The sequence below is a fragment of the Notothenia rossii genome (genome assembly GCF_949606895.1).
Source record: "Notothenia rossii genome assembly, chromosome: 1".
In the NCBI taxonomy this organism is placed as follows: domain Eukaryota; kingdom Metazoa; phylum Chordata; class Actinopteri; order Perciformes; family Nototheniidae; genus Notothenia; species Notothenia rossii.
This window is the reverse complement of record NC_136912.1, coordinates 38,351,773-38,372,357: the sequence shown is the minus strand read 5'-3', so window position 1 is coordinate 38,372,357 and position 20,585 is coordinate 38,351,773. Positions and strand designations below refer to the sequence as shown.

The following is a 20,585-nucleotide window of genomic DNA, read 5'->3' as shown; positions in this document are numbered from 1 at the left end:
CCAACTTGATGCTCTGGTCACGGATGAGTCGATGAGAATAATAAACTGTTTAAGAAGATGACCTTACATGTGTAAATATATGTTTTTTCTTTGTGGGGGTCTGCCCCCAAACAACAGTTTCAAGTCCTGAGAAAGTCAAAGAAGATGGTGTGTAAAACTTCACTGCCCAGCCAAAAAAAAGTAACCACTTAATAACTGCAGCGATGTATGTTTTAGCTGAATACACGTTTTTTTAACCCTAACTGATGCAGTTAGTCATTTCTTTAATGTTTGTTCTTTCTGATGTAAAGTCAAGGTTGTAACTGTTTGCAATGAATGGGGCGCTGAACTGTTCCTTTGATTCTTTTGAATTATGATAGTAATTACTGGTCTTTCAAATTTGAAGGAGGGTGAGCAAGCATCTTGAGGAACGTTCATCATTAACTCCTCCAAAAAATATAGTTTATTTAATAATAACACTGAATATTTGAATCATAACAGTGATTGACAGCTGATAGGAATAATATGATTGTTAATATTATCATATTCATACAGACACACATCGATGAGACAGTTAATTAATGTACTTATTGCAGCAGTCTGCATATTTGATACCCCTGCTGGTCTAAGAGTTAAACCAACTCATTCAGTTAAAATTCATTAAATTATGTCTGCCACCTTATATATTTATATTTAAGGCTTTACTGATGTGTCACAATAATGTCACCTAATGTTATTGAGTTAAAATATCAATATTGTGGCTTTCCAAGTTAACATTGATATGACTGCGATTAAATCAGCATATACTTCCGCCAGGGGATGCCACCCCTGAAATTCTCCTGCCACCCTCTTGCCACCCCATGAATATTTGTCTAGATCCGCCCCTGGATAAAATACAATATGACAGTAAAAAAAAGTTGTTATTACTAAACAAGAATACAGTTTGAAAGGGGAGTGATTTGTAAAATATCCATAAAGAAAAGTAAAATCTGATTACAGTTCTGTTTCATATGGGTGTTGAGAGATGTATCCATAGATATCCTAATGTTGCTCTCAAAGTGCATCAGATTGATGCTTTTAACTTCAATATTTAAAAAAAAATCTTCCCGGAGGAGCATGCCCCCCGAACCCCCCTAGAGGAGGTTAGGTTCCCCCCCCACTTAAATCATGTTCACATGGATAGGAAACTAAATACATTTGCACACATCTTGTGTCCATATATTCCTGTTTTGTAGTCATGCCACAAGATATCTGGATTAAGAGGTTGCTTTTTCTTTGCACAGCATGAGAGAAAGGCGAAATTAATGGGCTGGGATTTTAGTTTTTTAAGCAGAGTTCAATAATGTTTACGGCCCTCGGAGGATGTTGAAAAAATTGAAATGGTCCTTGAGAGGAAAAAGGTTCCCCACCCCTGATTTAGATGATTACACGTGACATGTTTAGTAACAATAGCAAATATAGTGCAGAGTAATACTGTCACCTTAAGCTACTGGTCACACTAGCATACTAGCTTAGTATCTTAAATGTATTGACCTGTAGGTGCCTTTGATCAAGAACGATATATTACTCTAAAAAACACATGTTGGAGTATATACCGCAGTTGATGGTTAACTTTCTTCTCTTTCCTGAGGTTAAAACTGCACACCACTCAATGACATGCACCTCCATGCAAATAAGTGTATTTGTAATTGACCTTGCCCTTAATCTGAGCAGAGGCACCAGCCTAAGAGGATCTGTGCTAATGATGTCTTTAAATTTCAGTGCCCTCCGCCATTTTGTCAACTTTGACCCGAGGAATAGTTTGCACTGGTAGGATTGTGAAAAGTTAAATTAAGCCATAATTCGAGGCAGAGACCGCATAATAATTGCAAGATAGTGGGTGGTCTTTGAGTTGAGTTTGAGCATGCCTATTAGTCATTATGTCTCACTTCGCACCAGCTATTAGCATCTGTTCCCAGATCTGAGATGCTGCTGAATAATCACAAGAATAGGCAACAATCTCACTGTGCTTAATATGTATGCCTGGTCCCTTCAGAGTTAAGAGAAAGATAATGAAGACATTTTGTTTATAATTATAAACTTACATAGGCATTCAGATTCCAAACTATATGTTTAAACTAAACAAAAAAAACATATATGTTTTACTACTTTAAAAGGGAAGGCTGGATGTTTTTTTTAGATTTACTTTGCATGGTTGCCTTAGGCTAAAAAGCTAAAGTACAACTCACTGGCTCTTGTTAAACATCAGAGACATGTACTTAGAGAAAACTCTCTTCATCTTCAATCTTGGCTGTATCTGATATATTGGCTAGAATTAATAAAAGTATGCTGGACTGGATATTAGGACACATCTGTTCTATCAAGAGGCATGAGCTCCTGGGGATTTCTATAGCAAAGCTTACTTTAATTAACTCACTAAAAGAGGAGAAACTGAAAAAATAAGATTCCGTGAATGCTCTAACTGGATGTTAGTAGAGTGCACGTTTCACATGTGGCAGAATTAATTGTTTTCCATCTCCAAAATGGCACTAGCCATTACTGCGCTGAAAACAAATCACTGCAAAACTGGTGACAATTACCTCTTGCACTTCGGAATCTTCCACCTGAGCCAAATAAATAACACGCTTGTTTCTGAAAGGGGTTCACAGTAAACTATGGGTAGGACGGCCGTGCATATAACATGCTGAGTAATTGAGTCCACCATGCATATTTATGACTAAATAGACACTCTGTCTGCCCCTGGATTTATAGGGGAGAGTTGTGGTTTTGGCAGAGGCTCTGCTCTGCAATCTATCGCTTTATAAAGGGCTTTAGCGAGCAAAACAGTCAATCTGTCATTTCTATCAGAAGGGGATATATCAACACACTGCGCCACATGGTCAACAGATCATGTTGCTGTAGGCAATGGCTCTAAATTGTCCGTGGAAAGGAAGTGATCACTGTTGGCCAAATAGAAGAGAATAGAGCAGAGCTTGTGGCATCACTGAAGGAGCGGCCATTGATTAGCGTAAGGGTAACACTAAATGAAAGACATTTAAGGGAGCCGTTTCTTGTGTTTTTCCTTTCCCGTAGCATGTTATAGTTTTTTTGTCTATGTGAATGGTCTGCAAAGGCTAAAATCCCAAAGTTTCCTCCACAGGGAGTTTCTCTCCCACCACACTCCCACTTTGCCTGAAACGCCACTATTGGACTCCTTTGTTTACTTTTTTTCAGTTAAATTAAAAGGCTTTATCGTCATATGCACAGTAGCTACAGTGTAGAAATGGCGATTACAATCTTAAGTCCCAAGCTCCTCCAACATTGCAACATAGTTATAGGACATAAAACAATAAAACTACCTCTGTAACATTAAAATTCAAAGATTCAAAAAGTGTATTGTCATATCATGTACACAACTAAGGTGTGTGTACATAAATACAAATTCAATTAAATATAAATAAAAAAAACAATAAAAATAGTGCAAGCTCAGGCATTAAGCAATAATATGTCCTGTAGGATAAAACTATTCCTGAGTAGGGCGGTTTTGTCCTGATTCTTCGGTTGTGGCACAAAAACCCCTGCACTTTCCCTCCTAACCTCCTACCTCGAAGACCGCACCTACAGGGTAACTTAGAGAGGGTCCAAGTCCGACCCTTGTCAATTATCTTCAGGGGTCCCTCAGGGCTCTGTCCTCGGTCCCCTCCTCTTCTCTCTGTACATACACTCGCTCGGATCTGCCATTAGCCCGCATGGTTTTTCATACCACTGCTACGCTGACGACACTCAATTAATGTAGTCTTTTCTCCGTTCTGAAACCCAGGTCGTCGCACGCATCTCTGCTTTTCTAGCAGACATCTCTCAGTGGATGTCTGCTCGCCACCTCAAGCTTAACCTTGACAAGACTGAACTGCTTTTTCTTCTGGGAAAAGATTGTCCCACTCTTGACCTAACAATCAACATCGGCACCTCTGTTGTTTCCCCGACTCAGACTGCAAGGAATCTGGGTGTGATCCTAGATAACAAACTGTCCTTCACTGCAAACATCGCTGCAACAACCCACTGCTGCAGATACACACTTTACAACATCAGGAGGATACGTCCCCTCCTGACCCAGAAAGCAATGCAGGTTCTGGCCCAGGCTCTCGTCATCTCACGCCTAGACTACTGCAACTCCCTCCTGGCTGGTCTACGTGCATGTGCCATCCGACCTCTGCAGCTCATCCAGAATGCAGCGGCTCGTCTGGTCTTCAACCTTCCTAAATTCTCCCACACCACGCCGCTCCTCCGCTCCCTTCACTGGCTTCCAGTAACTGCTAGAGTCCACTCCAAGACACTGGTACTTGCGTACCATGCTGTGAATGGTTCTGGCCTTTCCTACATCCAGGACATGCTTAAATCATACACCCCAGCACCTGCAATCCGCTCTGCATCAGCCAAACAGCTCAATGCACCCTCACTGCGAGGGGGAACCAAGTTCCCATCAGCAAAAACACGTCGGTTTGCTATCCTGGCTCCAAAATGGTGGAATGAGCTCCCCATTGACATCAGGACAGCAGAAAGCCTACACATGTTGCGACGCAGACTGAAAACTCATCTCTTTCGACTCCACTTCGAGCAATACAAAAAAGAATACGGACTTTGATACTAACTAAGTACTTATATACTAACAAAGGACTGGCTTATCTAAAGTCTTTTGAGTATCACTTGAAATTGTTTGGCTCTCAGAAACCTAATGTATATGATTCTGTTATCTTCAAGTTTGTATCTTCTTGGTCGAATGCACTTATTCTAAGTCGCTTTGGATAAAAGCATCAGCTAAATTGAATGTAATATAACGTATGCAGGTTGGCTTTGTCATGAATTAAAAGAGGGCTCGTTTTTTTGTTCATTATAGTAATTAAAGTAATTCTGTTGCTATGAGGCTATTACACAGTCTAGATATGACACAGGGGCAGTCAGAACCACACGACAGCAGTGAAGTGACCGCCCGGTGTTTAAAAAACATGCTGCACAGAGATGCTGTCTATACCCAGGGGGCATCGTTAATGTGATGCCATTTAAACTCCTGGCTCAGTGACTGAATCGCTGTCTGCAGAGTTGTCTCCCTAAACCTCTCAATGACACAGCGATTTGAAAAACACAACATTGGGATACACACTAAAGGTCATTGTCTAATTATGTAACTCTAAATTGTTATTGTCCGTTGGTATTCTGATTTATTTGTGGCAGATGTAATGACAGGCGGTTGAGATATTTACCCCTGTAAGTTTAATATGTTGTAAAGAGACTTTAAACAAATTATAAGTGTGTTTTTTCCAAACATTGGGAATGGTTTTGCTGACTGTGTGCTCGTTTTAAAAGCAGTGTTGTGCTTCACATTTAATTATGCATAGTTACACAATTTTACACCTGCCTGCCAAGTGTAAATTATTTCTGACCACTGACCACAGAGCAGTTTCACAGTAGCCATAAGAATGCTGAGAGAAACTCACGTTTAATTTACTTTCCAGCTGGCCCTTAACCCATTTTTTCTGATAGCAAATTTGACTATGAATAATATCCTTATTGTATAAACTAGGAATATTACAGTGGAGTGTGATGTTGTTTTACCACCATCAACTGCACAACTTAAACTAAAGTCCTTTTTTGAATAAATTGTTAATAAAATACTTAATTAATATGAAGTGTTGTGTGGAATAATATAAGATAAGGTTGCTAACAGTGAAATAACTTAGAGGGCTAAACAATTATGAGAGACAAATATAGAGAGATGTTAAGAAAATGGTCATTGTTTAGCTTAATGCTAATAGCTAGCCGTAGTGACCGTAACAAGTCATGGGGGCTAACATTACAGCTTTGAGCGGAAAGCTAGACAAAGCACAATTCATAAACTCATGAATTAAAATTGCTCTAGAATGGATCCACAAATAAATAAAGATAAATGTCAGTTTGCTTCATTTGTTCGGATAAGGATGCCAATGGTGAGATCTCTCAGACAGATAAACTATTATCATAGAGAAAAACAGAGATGTAAAGAACAAGCCTTTCTTTACCCTGCCCCTGCATTGGACTCAAAGGATATTTTCTCTGGTAAAAAATTGCCACAAACAAAATATCAAATAAAAATATGTTTTAAAGTTTGAACTGGGCTCTTTAGTCAGTCTTCTTTTGATAAGTTTGTTTTAACAGCCTGTCGTCCTCCAAAAGACGACCAAATAGGGTGATTGTTCAGGCGCTTATTACAACCTATAATCACGTTTGAACGTTTTCGACCTCTAGTGCTCCCGTTGAATGCAAAGGCTCCGGTGGGTCGTAAATTCACAATTAACACTCTCTGGAAAATCCTAAATTGTAGGATAGTTTGACCATTAAAATTAGGGGGTGCTCCGATCGCCAATTTTGGGGCCGATATATACACGTTCTCCTGGCGAGACCTCAAATAATCTTCGTAATATCTATCAAACTATAGATCCTACACATCCACTGGACGTAGATTTTCAAAGTACAATATACACTTCTCGCTAGAAATGTAATCAAAAAGCATTTTAATGGCCAAACTATCCTACAATTTAGGATTTTCCAGAGAGGGTTATTTGTGAATTTACGACCCACCGGAGCGTTTGCAGTCAACGGTAGCACTAGAGGTCGAAACTTTAAAACATGATTATAGGTCGTAATAAGCGCTTGAACAATCGACCTATTTGGTCGTATGAGTTGGAGGACTTGTTGTGTTTTAAAGTCATTTGCGCTCTTTAGGGCTTAAAGCCTGCTTTCAAAGGCGACATCTTGCATTCCATTTCTGGTGCAGAAATGTGTTCAAATTCATTTGAAATTAAAATGGATGACAAGTAGGTCGGTCCCCATTTCAATTTAAGCATACCCTCAATTAACAATAAAGAAATATTGAAAACAGTAGAATAAGTAATGTAAACACTTTAATTGAGCGACAAAGAATAATGTTTCACCCGGATTTCTTTTTATCTGCTTCACCATCTTCCTCCCTGTGTGTGGAACACCATCGTTATGACACCATTCAACGCATACTTTTTAACACAGCCACTTTAAATTATTCACTGCCTATGCAATTTTCATGAGCTAGGTTATTACACACTGAAATGGTACTGCGGGCAAAACAGGAAAGTATTTCTCCACAGCTTTGGCAGCACGGTGGCAAAAGCAGCAGAGGACTTACCAGCACGGAGAAAAATCAATTTTTCAAAGATATTCAGATCAAGGGATCTAAAAATGTCTTCCCCGCAAACGTTCTGTGGCATCTTCTAATGAGGGTCGTGACCTCTTGCTAGGCACATTCAACAGGGAAATAGTTTTTTGTGTACGGGAAGCATTGCAGCAATGCATGAATAATGGTTAAGTCGTTTTAAATAGTGCAGATCTTCAGTTTCATCGTTTGGCAATTTTTGAAAGCTGAACTCTATATGGTTGATGTGGATCAAGACCCATGCAAATGTGTGGGATGTTTCAATCTTTGGAATTAGACCTTGATTTTTGACTGATACAAGGCTTTACTCTCTACAAAATCAGAAGGATACGCCCCCGTACTGACTCAGAAGATGAAGCAGGTTCTTGGTCCGGTGTTTTTTCCTCTCACGTCTTGATTACCTTAACTCCTTCCTGGCTGGTCTACCTGTGAATGCCTTCTAAACTCTTCAGCTGATCCTGACTGCAGTGGCTCTAGCGGTCTTCAACCTCCCTCATTTCTCCAATACTATACTGCAACTTTCGCTGGTTACCAGTGTCTGCCCAAATCTTCAAATGCACATCGCTCTGCATCGGCCAATCGGCTCGCTACTCCCTTACTGCGAGTGGGACCCAGGTACCCCTCAACAAAAAACGCACCTGTTTGCTAACTATACTCCAAAATGAAGGAACTAGCTCTACATTGAAATCAGGACAGAATAAAGTCTACTCATCTTCCATTGTAGACTGGAGAAAAACATGATATTCACTATGTAGCACCTACATACTGTATGTTTGGCTCATCTAAAGTCAGTCCAGTTGCACTTACAAAGATTTGGCTTATTGATAACTGATGTGCCTGCAGAATTGTTGCTCTGTTGAGTTTTTAACTTCATAGTTGAATGCACCTAATATATAAAAACATAGGGTATTGCGCAGTGACCCCATTTTGAATGCATTTTTTAACAATTTATATTAATTTAGGAATATGCCCATTGGGAGTTTTTAACATTCATGTGACCATGCAACACGCGCATTCAATGAGTTATAAGATCATACAGAATTCTATGCAAAAGTTTCTTTGAGCAGACACTTCTTAGGAGCCAAGACTCCAGGAAGTCACTGGCCTGGCCAGGAAATAGTTCCAGCCTCAAACGTATCTTGTCATTTTCAGATTCCAAGATGAAGCAGATTAATAAGTAAACTTTAGAGGTTCTGGTTGGCCGACTTTTGGAACTTTCTGACGGAGCAAGGCCAGCTGTTTCCTGCTGTTTCCATGCTTTATGCTTTACTAAGCAAAATGCCTGCTGGCTGTACCTTCATATTTGGAATAGAGGCATAAGAGGGCTATAGATCCTCTCCTATAACTCTCAGTAACAAAGTGAATAGGCATATTTCCTGAAATGTCAAGCTATTGCTTTATGCCCTTTAAGCTGGTGAATATTCTGACACAAATTTGAGAATAATTAAATGACCGAAAGCCACCTGACACACTATGAATACTCACTCCTCAGGTTAAAGAAATGTGTGCTTGAGACAAGGCATAATTAAAAAGAATTAAGGACTGTCTACCGTGCTCAGGCTGGCTCGGGAGTCCTTATATATTTTAGGTGAGGCCATCCGTCTTTGTCCACAGCCTCAGCAGGAAAGAGATAGATGCATTCACTAACTGTGGTCTTGAGAAATCTGCACGAAATGATTAAGAGTGATAAATGGGGACACCGGATTTTTGCAGGACTGACTTTCATCTGACATCCATCAATAGCAAAAAATATGCTTTTCAAGGAAAACGGTGGCAACAGTATGAGAAATGCAAGTAAACTCTTGCCACATTCTGCATGTCATTGAAGCAGACAGAAAGAATATTGTATTTGAAGCCATTATCTTCAGAAAAAAAAAAGCTGATGATAATAAGTGCTCTATGAATGTTTCATTGAGGGGGAAAATCTCTTTTTGTCACATTCTTAAAAGCATGAAAATGCGTGTGCCGATGTTTTTTTACCTTAACCCTGACAATGCAAAATGTATGAAGTGTGGGTATCTGTAAGACTGTCTTTTAAAGCTAATTTCTTTGCACATTATCCCTGTATGCCTGTATGCCATTCTTGTTCAAATGGAGTCTTTGATACAGAGGATGGATGCCTATAGGGGCGTTTGTCTCATTGTCGCTGTGTTCCCTTACAAGAGATCAGACCAACTCTGGTGAAATGTAGAGGGACCGAACCAAGCTGTCAAACCTCCAGAGGAAGCAGGTACCTGTAGCAGATAAAGAGCATCAAAGCAAGTGCTCCGCTTATGAGGATACCAGTTGGCTTTTAGTGTTTTTTCCTGCTGATGCGTACCCTTTTTCATGTTTTATCAAAAGAAGATTTTGCTTGATATGTCTTTAAAGTATTTTTTATTGTCACTCTCTTGCAAAACATTGATCATGGAATATAAAAAACAACATATCTGCATCAGCATGGGCTCATCTGGATTTGTTCGAATCTCAGAGAGGTTTTCACAAAACATATGCCCTCTTTCAGCCTTTAGGGGAAAGGCAACGCTTTCTAGGGGACATATTAATTCTCCATCCAGATAGCAGGGCTTGATTGATTCAAAGTCTATTCTTAGTTGGCATTTAGCTTAGCGCTAAATGATTTTCGGCTCGAACTTTCTCTGTCTCTGTTAGCCACTCTCCTCCTCTATTTCCCCCCTTTTGTGTTTCTGTCTTTCTACCATAATGTATTTTTTCCCTCTATTTCTCTCTCTTCTTCCCTCACCTCATCTTCACTGTCTTGCTCCCTAATTACGTACTGCCTCCTTTTCCACGTCCTTCCTCTCCTTCCTCCATCACTCCTTATTCCTCGGTGTAAAAAGCCATAGTCTGCATTTCGAAGGGCTGAGAACAGCTGCCTCTCTCTCGCTCAGACATGGACAGATCTTGTTATGGAGCTGGATAAACTGCTTCTTAGTCAGGCCATCATGAGCATGCAACTCTTTCACTTTTTTTTCAGAAGTTTGGAGCAAAACAGTTATCCCTGTAGCAAGAAAAAAGGAGGCTACAGAAAAAACACATTCTACAAAAAACTAAGTTTTGTTTGCTGCTTTGTTTATTTGTTACTACTAAGTAATGGAATCCCAACCTCTGAGGTAAATACTATTATGCTATGTGTGTTAATACACAATGATAAAGATAAATGAATACCTGGGAGTGGATCACTCATACTGATTGTGTCTTTTACAGCCCTATTTTCCCATTAACAGCAGGTATGTGTACATGACTGGGAGAACTATACATGTTGTTGCTATAGAGCAGAGGCAACACATCACTGCAATTAATAACAGGTTAAAATATGGACTTTATTAACAGCTGTTTCATTCCTAAAATGTTTTTTATATATAATACAATTCTAATAGTAGTTGTGTGTGGCATAAATGCTTAAAAGACAAGTAGTCAGGGGCGGACTGGGACTAAAATTCAGCCCTGGAAACTGACCCAGTCCGGCCACATGAAATGTCAAATGTTAGAAATCCGCTGTTTATTATTTAAAGTTTTACGTCCGATTCACTCCTTTTTTCCTCTCTGTATACAGCTCCAGTTTGGGCATTGGCCTGTCATCAGATTTCATTTTTAGTTGCTGCTGCCCGTAGCGGAAGTTTAGTACAATTATTTTTGATTAAATACTCCAAATCTCCACCCTCCATAATTGCACTTGCTTCAGTTGCTTGCTACTTTTTAACGTCGGTGATGACAGTTACAGTACGAACTGAAGTTGATGTGATTTGATTGGATTGTGAGGCATGCCTCATCTGATTGGTCAATCCCTCGATTTTTTTTCACCAAGGGAAGCCAATTTCGGCTAGCCTCCTCTCACAACAGAGAGTGCAATCTACTGTTTCATCATAACATCTAGAGGGACGCTGTTTCACTCTTTGTAAAATACTCAATGAGAATGGGGGAGAGATGGGCCGGCAGAATAATTACCGAAACTAAACAAAGTGTTTTTATTTATGTATTACAATTATAACTACAATCCAAAAAAACAGGGGAAGCCTGGCTTCCCTTGGCCTCCAGGAGAAAACGCCACTGAGTTCAAGGGATAATTCTCACCTACCTCTTGCTCTTGCCCTGCACTTGTATGTGCCAGTTGAGATGGTTCTTCCAGCAGCTCAACTCTGTCCCTCATCATGAACGCAGGAGGCTGGCTGTATATCTGAACTCGCGCCCTTGTCATTCTCTTCATCATCTTGCACTTGTTCTAAGCAGCTGCTGATAGTGCTTGTAGCAGTGCTGCTGCCAAAAAGGTCTGTCGATTTGCAACATTTATATGCTTCACCTGCGAGTGATTTCACCTTTTTTTCTCTTGCCTTCTCGGCCCCACCTTTTTCTTTTCGTTTTCTTTGATTTTTATCCATGTTTTTTCATTCTCCCTGTCTGTCGGGGCATCTAATAGAGAGGCGAAGTCCCGCCCATCTACTTCCGACCCATGGGACCCCGGAAGCGGAAAATTATACATTGAAGTCAATGGAGAGAGAAAAGTCATCTTTCGATCTCGTTTGAATTGTGCCACGAATGACACATATGATGTTCGTCAAATAAACAGAACATTTTGCAAGTCAAAAAAAAAAAATGTGTCGTAAAATTGTGAAGTTACACGTTTTTTTGTGTGAAACCGCTCAGTGAACTACAGGTCTCTGGTCTCTCACAATACGCGTCACCATCACAAAGATGGCCGTCACGTTAGCAAATTTCACCTGTTTCTTTCAGAATGAGGCGAAAAGTATAAAACGAGGTGAAAATCACTACAAATCTGGGCATGTTGAGAGCTGTACATACACAAAAGGTGAGTTAGTCGGTTCTGTAAGAGCCAGCATGCGGGACCGGCTTTACAAGGTTTCGGTGAGTAATATGAGTGCAATGTTTAACGTTAATGTCAGCTAGCTAACATTAGCTAACAAGGTACACTAACGTGTTTTGTTTTAGTAACTAGTTTTTGCCTTAAGAACTTTGTGGTCTCTGTGTATGCTGTGGATAACATTAGATAGACCCTCCAGAAAAACGCGATTCTGCGATCCTAGAATTTACCGCATAATCAGCAAAATGGCGCAGATTTTTAAAAGGCTGCATATTTATCAAAAGGCCGCATAATCACCGCAGTTTTCCACACAAAGATGAGGGAAAAAAAAGTTAGCTCGTCTTGACGTCATCAGCTCGCGCATCACAGAATGTAAACAACACTGTATAGAGCGAACGTGTGGAGCTCACACGATAGAGAAAACACCAAGATGAAAAAATCTAATCCATCTCATTTACCGACGAACATTTCTACTAAAGACCGGGCAAAAAGTGGGGGGAAACTATTCTGCACCCCGTGCAACTGTGTGTTGGAGCATAAGAGAAAATCGACGGTGACGACCCACTTTGATTCATTCAAACATTCGAAAATACTTTCTGCTGCTGCGGACAAGAAAGCCAAACAACTCACGTTCACCGAGGCATCAACCTCCAAAACCCTTCCGAGGGCTACAAGAAACGAAGTGAGTAGCCTACAAGATTGAAGCTGGTCAGATAACGAACGAGTAAATGAAAACAGAATGAGGCGGAGAAGTGTGTGTGTGGGGGGGGGGGGGGGGGGGGTTGTGTGAGATTAAAATAGCCCAATTTCTTTTACAATAAATAAACATTGAATGTGTTTAATTTAATAGTAAAAGGGTTTAACGTTAGTGGCAGGTTGTGTGTGAGAGAGAATAAATAAGACAGCCCAATGTTTTAAAAAATTGTTATAATTTTTTCCCGCATATTTAGCATATTTCGCAACTTTCCGCATATTTTGCAACTTCCCGCAATTTCACCGCATAAAATCACATAAAAACCCTGCATGTTTAATCGCATAATCAAGGAATTTAGCCCGCATAATCAAGGGTTTTTGCCCGCGTTTTTCTGGAGGGTCTAGTTTTCAGTTCCCTGACCTGATTAACAGCTAAGCTCCCTTTCTCTTTTGTCCACTCAAATACACTTGGCCCTTTCTCTTTTCCATGTGGAAAATGGCAGCTGCATATTCTGCTTTTCTCATCTGGCTCCCTGTCTGCTCGTCTACAATGAGAAAATTATATAATTAATTACTAATAATCATTTAAACCTGTTATTACCAATATTTCACAAATTCTTCATGTAAACTTAAGAGCACAGCTGTATGTTGAGTGTCAACTTTGCTTGGTTCATCTTACAGGGGGGCAGCTACATAGATGTCGGTGCAGTCCACAATAATTTTGCAGTTTTAGGCAGAATTAATTTATTATTGACTCAGAATGAAGCACAACTTCATGTCATACAATACATTGACTTTATTTGTAATTGTTTGAAAAAATATGAGCATTGATTAGCAAGCAGGACCTGCAGGAACAGAGAATGGTGATGGATGGAGCTGGGAAGAGAGAAGAATAAAGAAAACAGATCGGATATTCATTATCGGATATTAAAAATTCAATTTCAAAACAAGTTGCCGCTCCTACAGTTTTCTAGTATGTAAAGATGATTTCACATGACGAATGCAAAATATCACACTCAATACATGTGTGTCTCTGGGGGGTGCATTGTGCCTTTGATGTATATAAATAATATACCATAACCAAATACTTTTACGTACAGTGGAAATCAGGTTGCCAGAGCAGGTCAGTCCAGAGTGCATGTTCCTCAGGGTCTCAGCAGTTGCAGGTGAGGTAAAGAAAATAAAACAGAAAAAGATCAGTAACAATACTTTAAATTAAACACACTTTGAATAATTAGCTCTTTTAATAATTTTCTCTCAGTAATCACTCAACTACTGTCTTTCCAACAAACAGATTGACTCACTCTCACTATCATCACAATGACAGCCTGTCCTCCTACAAAAAACGACCAAATAGGTTGATTGTTTAAGCAGCTTAGATTACGACCACTAGCCACGTTTTAAAGTGTAGCACCAGTGGTCGTGTAAGAAAAAACATGCTCCCGTTTATTAGTTTATTCACAAAAAAATCTCTCTGGAAAATCCTAAATTGTAGAATAGTTTGGCCATTAAAATGCTTTTTGATTAGATTTCTAGCGAGAAGTGTATATTGTACTTTTAGAATCCACATCCAGTGGATGTGTAGGATCTATAGTTTGATAGATATTTACGAAGATGATCTGAGGTCTCGTCAGGATAATGTGTATGCAGCTTCCATGTAAAGTTAGCGTGGGTGAAAACTGTTTATCCTTGTTAATTACACAATATTGATTGGTTTAAATTGCCTACAATGCTTTTGCGTTTTTAACCTTCGATTCAGAGAAACAAATAGTTTTTTGACACTACAGTTTCCGAAGACACTACACTACCCAGAATCCCCAGTTATCGTTTGGGACTACAACATCCACCTTGCTTTACAAACCCTGTGATTAGTCATCAAGCCCTGTGATTGAGTGTTGGAGTGGCAGTGCGACAGGGTTACGCTGAGCGTCAACAGCTCTTTGAAATGGATTGGAACCACGGCAGACTTTTCCAAAACTGGAATTGGACTGTTCCAGCCCCCCGCCCCCCAGAAATACACATGCTGGCTATTGTGTGTTTCGCAACATGTTCTATGACACGTCTCTTTATAAGACGTTTTCGTATTTCCCACAATTAGTTGCCGGTATTAAACTGTGTACACCCTGGAGGTTTAGGGGATACGAAACACAGTAGTGTTATCAAATGTAAAACATATAATTAATAAATGGGTGAATTAATATACCCACATGACACCTAAAGTCAGAAGAGCTTTATTTAACAGCTGGTCTTATGTCTGTGACCCCTCCTGTTGTTCATTGATTAGCCTGAAACATGCACTTGTCAAGGTTCAGAGGCAAATTTTGCAGTAGCCATCGATCATCTTAAGATAAGATAAGATATACTTTATTGATCCCAAGTTGGGAAATGTTTTTGTCACAGCAGCATACTACTTTGTTCTACTCCACTACAATTCAGAGGTTAACCTGGTATTTTTACTCCACTACATGTATTTTAGTTACTTTGCAGATTCTGATTAATGATGTGAAATATAAACAACCCTTAAATCAGACTTTAGTTTCACCTGAGTCAAATTCAGGGAAGGTGATTGTCAAGTGCCAAAATAATCTATGCAATATATTGGACGTTAAGTACTTTGTCAGACTTCATATTTATCTGTGGATAACCCCAACGTTTTTTTCTTATTCAAAAGAAGACCTTAATTTAAAGTAATCTTTAAATAAAGCCTTATTAGTTTGTCTGTTTTGCACATCCTCCTGTTAATATCTTTGGACGTCCTGCACTAAACTGTTTTATTGTAGAGATCACTACAGTATCTTCTTGATATTTTCAATTTTGTATGTAGGCTGCTCTTAATATTTAAATGTTTTTCATCAAATAAAACGTATTCAACAACAAAATTCAATAACGTGCTTTAACCACTAGGAGGCGCGGATTAAAAAAACATTGGTGTAGTTAAAACATAATAACATCAAACGTAACATGACTAACTTTATTGTGAAATTAAAACAGAACGGTAAAGGAATATACAGTCTCTCGATTTGAAGCTTATGCATTGTAATATGAACCTATTTAGACCTGTAACAGTCAACTGCTTGAGGAGTTGGACAGGTAGTAAATAATATCTTTAAAAACTACAAAAATAATCCCTTTCTATCAGCTGTGCACCATTATGGTGTAAATATAACCTATCGATCAAATATAAAAGTCAGCCGGATTAGTGTTGATACTGTGAGGTGACAGTGTGAAAAGAAATAGAAGATGTTTAATTGCTAATATATTTATGATCCACGTCACATATTCAGTTTTGGCGGCATTTCTTACAGTTTGTGAAAAGGTCTTCTGATCAGGGCTCTATTATTACGCTCTCCACAAGCTTACAGGATTTAACTCACAATGCTGAACACCAGGACGAGGAGACAGAGTTTATGTGGTAAAAAAGGTTTATTAACCAAAAAAAGCCTTCAGGAGAAAAAAAGAGGGATAAAATGTCCACTTAATCCAGAGCCAGGGTTTATCACCAGCGGAGGTACGGAGAAGCACGGCGGTATGCTGGCGAGATGAGCCGAAGATTCAGAGCTGGCGAGAGTTACCCGGTTGGAGCTGGTGTGCGTGGAAGCACGGGGAAAACACCGGCGAGGAGAGCCGGGGACCCAGAGCCGGCGAGAGTAGACAGGCTTGAGCCGGTGTGCGTGGAAGCACGGAGGAACACAGACGAGGGGTAGATTGCTGGACGTGGCAGGCAGAGGAGTAGGCAGACGGATACTGGACAGAGAGAGCACAAGGTAAGGATTACAAGAACAAAGAGAGTATAGTTTAGCTACAGCTAATTTACCAAGTCGTATTACCAGCGTGGTGAAACGACGAACTGGTGAGAGGAACCGGGTATATATACAGATGAAGGTGAGTAGTGTAATCCGGATGATGGGCAACAGCTGAGGAGGTGAGTTGGCGGGAAATAGAAGTGGTACAGCCACGCCCAGCCAGGAAGACAGACACACAGACAGACAGAAAATAACAAACACAAAACAAAGGGGAGAAGAAGGAGGGAGAACTGCAAATCCTCACATCTATAAATAAATATCTACGGCAGATATCTGAAGCTTCTATGAGTATAGGCGTAGCCCTCTAAGGCTATCGCCTTGGATCCGGAGGCATGACGGAGCCACAGAGAGAGCAGACAAATCACTCACCCTTTTCGCTGATAGAGCCAAAAGTAATACTACTTACTACTGACAACAGTTTAAGGGGAATGGTATAAAGGTTCAAATGGGGTTTGCTTAGTGCGCGTAACACCAAAGCCCACTGAGGCGCCATTGCGCGTGACACAGGTCTGAGTCTCCGTACTCCTCGCATAACACGGCTGCTGCGCTCTGCGAGCCCCTCTGTTCAATTCGCCGGGCTCTGATGAGAGCAACGTGAGTGTGCGCCCAGAACAGCAGCCGCCTGGCTGCGTTCAGAAGCTGCGCAGATCGTACTCCTCCCTGGCGATTGAGTAGGCTGCTTCCATAGCCGTGGCCTGTTGTCTGTGCGAATCAACACATTGATTGTACACCAACGGGGCGACTCCCCCGTTTTTTTCCGAGATTTATAAAAATAGCGGAGTAAAAACCGCGCAAGACACTGTTCCTGGGATGACAGGAGTGTTTCTTGTATCCCATGGAACTGCTGGGGGGGACAGGCTTCTCTGTGATGTGCCGTAATGGTCGTCATGGTGACGAGCCAAGCCATCCCCGCCGCTGCCCGTGAGGCAAAAGGGCTGCGAGGGAGTCTCCACACGCTGCATTTCACTCCGTCTCTCATCATGAGGCGCGTACACGCCCAGGGGATGAGAGGTGTGTGCATGCTGTCCACACGAGGCGTTATAACGGTGCTCGTGGGTTATTATGACCATGTGTAGGAGGCATATCTGGGATCCAGCAGCTCGGATTGGAGCGCAAGACATAACTTCTGGGAGGACAGGAGTGTTTCCTATATCCCATTGAACTGTTGGGGGGGGGAGAGGGGCGAACTGCAGGACGTATCCTCTGCTGATCAGCCTGCTCATCCATCTGTCCATCAGACACACGCGCTGCTACTCTGAGAAAAACTCTGAGAGCGGGCGCACGTGCTCGAGATGTGTTCTTGGTCGTCATGGTGACGGGCCACGCCAGAGCCCCTGCCGCCGCTGCCCGTAAGGCAACCCAAGGTGTGCTTGGACCGAAAGGGCTGCGCGGGGGCCTCCACACGCTGCGTCTCACTCCGACTCTCATCATGAGGCGCTTACACACTCAGGGGATAGATGGAGGTGTGTGCAGTGCTGCCCACATGAGGCGTTATAACGGCGCTTATGGGTTTATTAAAGGCCATGTAATGCATCTAACACAGGTGTTTTTTAACATGTAGTTTAGATATCACCAGAATAAAAATAAATAAAAATGTTTAAAGTTTTGTCATAATTAAATGACATATACGTTAAAAACCGATGTTGGTTCCGAAGTTTGCCGAGTACGCCCCCGATCACTCCCGAACGAGTGGTGACGTCACACGTGGCAAACATTGCCATTTGATCAAATCAGTCCAAATGGCAAGCAACGCGATAACTTCAGACAGCGACAGCGATCATTCAAGCTCAGATTCGGTGGGTTATCTGGATTCAGTTACAGAAGTAGAGAGTGAACCAGCTAGCCTTTCACTTCAAGGCATCTTGCCTTATAAGTACGAGCCTCCTGCCCAGCAATCGAACAAAGAGGCAGAAACTTGTGAAAGAGAAGCGGATTCCGCAGCCGGCGAGACTCGAGTCGGCAATACTGAATGGTAAATTCAGTTTTATTTAATTTGACCTGCACTAAATGTCGATCTTAATTTGTCATCTGTTCCTCACACGTCCGGCAGATATTGTTTTGTTTTTTAATGTTATGTACAATATTCAGGTGTACATGTCAATGCTGTGAAAGCATGCCCACTGCAGATGAATGTGTATGCTGCAGAGATATCTGGCAGGTGATGGAACAAATAGACAGTTTGCAACCTACTGACCAGATAGCAGAGTCCTGCATCGGGTCGGGTATCCGCGGGTACCCGACGGGTGACCCGCAAAAAAGGTGATTTGCGGGTGGTATTTTTTCAAACGCTTTTTTCCGGGTTCGCTTCTGGGTAAAACAAAGATGATGCGGGTCCGGTTGCGGGTGTTGCATAATAAATATATTTAAACAATAATAATTTAGTTTAATGTTTAAATCCTCAGAGCTCTCCTCCGCGGTACCGAGCATAATCATAACCTCTGCAGTGCATCTATTTGCTGCTGAGCGCACCACATTCTGAATGGCTGAGGTGAAGCTCTCTATAGCGGAGAATACAGCATTTTCAATAACTCTTCCTCAAGAGCGAAATCCAACGTCTGGGAGGCTTTTGGTGTCATCCTAGATGGAGAAAATAAACAACATCCCAGGCTTTTTGAGCCAAATATGCAACTGCGTGTGTTAATAATTGCACGTTGTCACTGCTTATATATATGCGGGTTCGGGCCGGGTTGCGGATCATGTGCCGGCGGGTCGGGTCGGGTTGCGGAACTAATTGGCAATATGTGCGGGTAGCGGGGCGGGTTCGGTATTGCACGTCACGGGTGCGGGGCGGGAGCGGGTCTTGAAAATCAGACCCGTGCAGGACTCTGGCAGATAGAAGACACCGACGAGGAACCAAGGTGCATTATTAGCCACCCAGGCTTTAGAGAAGGCTGTCTCAGTGTTTGGACACTGAAAATAGCGTATCTTCAATACAAACAACAACACAGAGCAGTTGATGGCCCACTACACCAGTAAGTAAATATTGATTGACCCAACTGCCTATTGCAGCTTTGCTTTCATATAATACTTTTAGTCGCTACAGATATGGTACACTTTTAAAGATACCATTAAACTCTTTCAAGCAGTCAAAAACAGCTTGGCTTTTATTTTTTCTGTGTATGCAAGTTCAATGTATGCTTGGGAAAAGAAACAACTACACATGTGAGGAAATATATAAGAGGTCTATGATTCTGTCAAGCAGTCATGTATAACCTCATATTTATTTTGTACAAGTAAAATACAAATATCATGTTATAAGCCAATTTGTAACCATTGCTACATAATAGTACTACATAACATTTTATTTTTCTCCAAATATATTTATAATCTGTATACTTTTTTTTCATTAGGAAGTATCGATATACAGCTTATCGACAGTTTGTACGTTGGTGCTGGGGTGTACTCGGCCCAAAAATCAGAGTCCCGCTGCCTGCATGTGCTGTAACCGAGATACGGAAGACTTACCCTGAACCGGGAGGCCGCTATCAGGGATTTCAATGGCCAAATCTTTAATTTGACATAAGTCATGCAGCTGAACTGGTTAAAATGGTTTCGCATGATGTAAATAATTTACAAAGTACATCATTTACAATATTATTTTTCCAAAGAAACATGTAAATATAACAACATTTTCCAAATCACAAGTTTGTAAGATTGTATTAATTTACTGTTTGATAAATAAAAAAGGGTTCTTTTGTTAATTTTTCACTTGTAACATTTTTATCTTTATTGCAGTGTACATTAGTCTATTTTGGTATATGTGCGAGCCCACAAATAATTAAAAGTGGTAAAAATAATAAAGATATTCAGACGTAATTCATTTTTGGCCTTACTTATTTCACTTCAACTTTTATATATTTCAGTCACTAAGCAAGTTCACTGTACTCTGGTGACATTTAGCTCAAGCTGGCATAACACCTGTAGTAATCTTCCAGCACCCATGATCAATGTTTATAGCAATCAGGAAACATTCACAGCTCACAACTACACATCGCTTCCCCATCATGAATTGTTAGATAAAAAAAGTTTAGCGAGGTCCGGTTACACATATGTTGAGCGAAAATAGCGGAAGGATACAAAACAAACAATCCAGACG

General features: G+C 40.8%; 1 long non-coding RNA gene across 1 annotated transcript in view; it reads left to right on the top strand.

Annotated features, from left to right (window-relative positions):
• Positions 1-16,311: 16,311 nt before the first annotated feature.
• LOC307022155 overlaps positions 16,312-20,585 on the top strand; it is a 112,405-nt gene continuing 108,131 nt past the window's right edge. Inside the window, exon 1 of the long non-coding RNA XR_013803317.1 lies at positions 16,312-16,450. This is a non-coding gene — a long non-coding RNA (uncharacterized lncRNA). The remainder of the gene's footprint in view (positions 16,451-20,585) is intronic.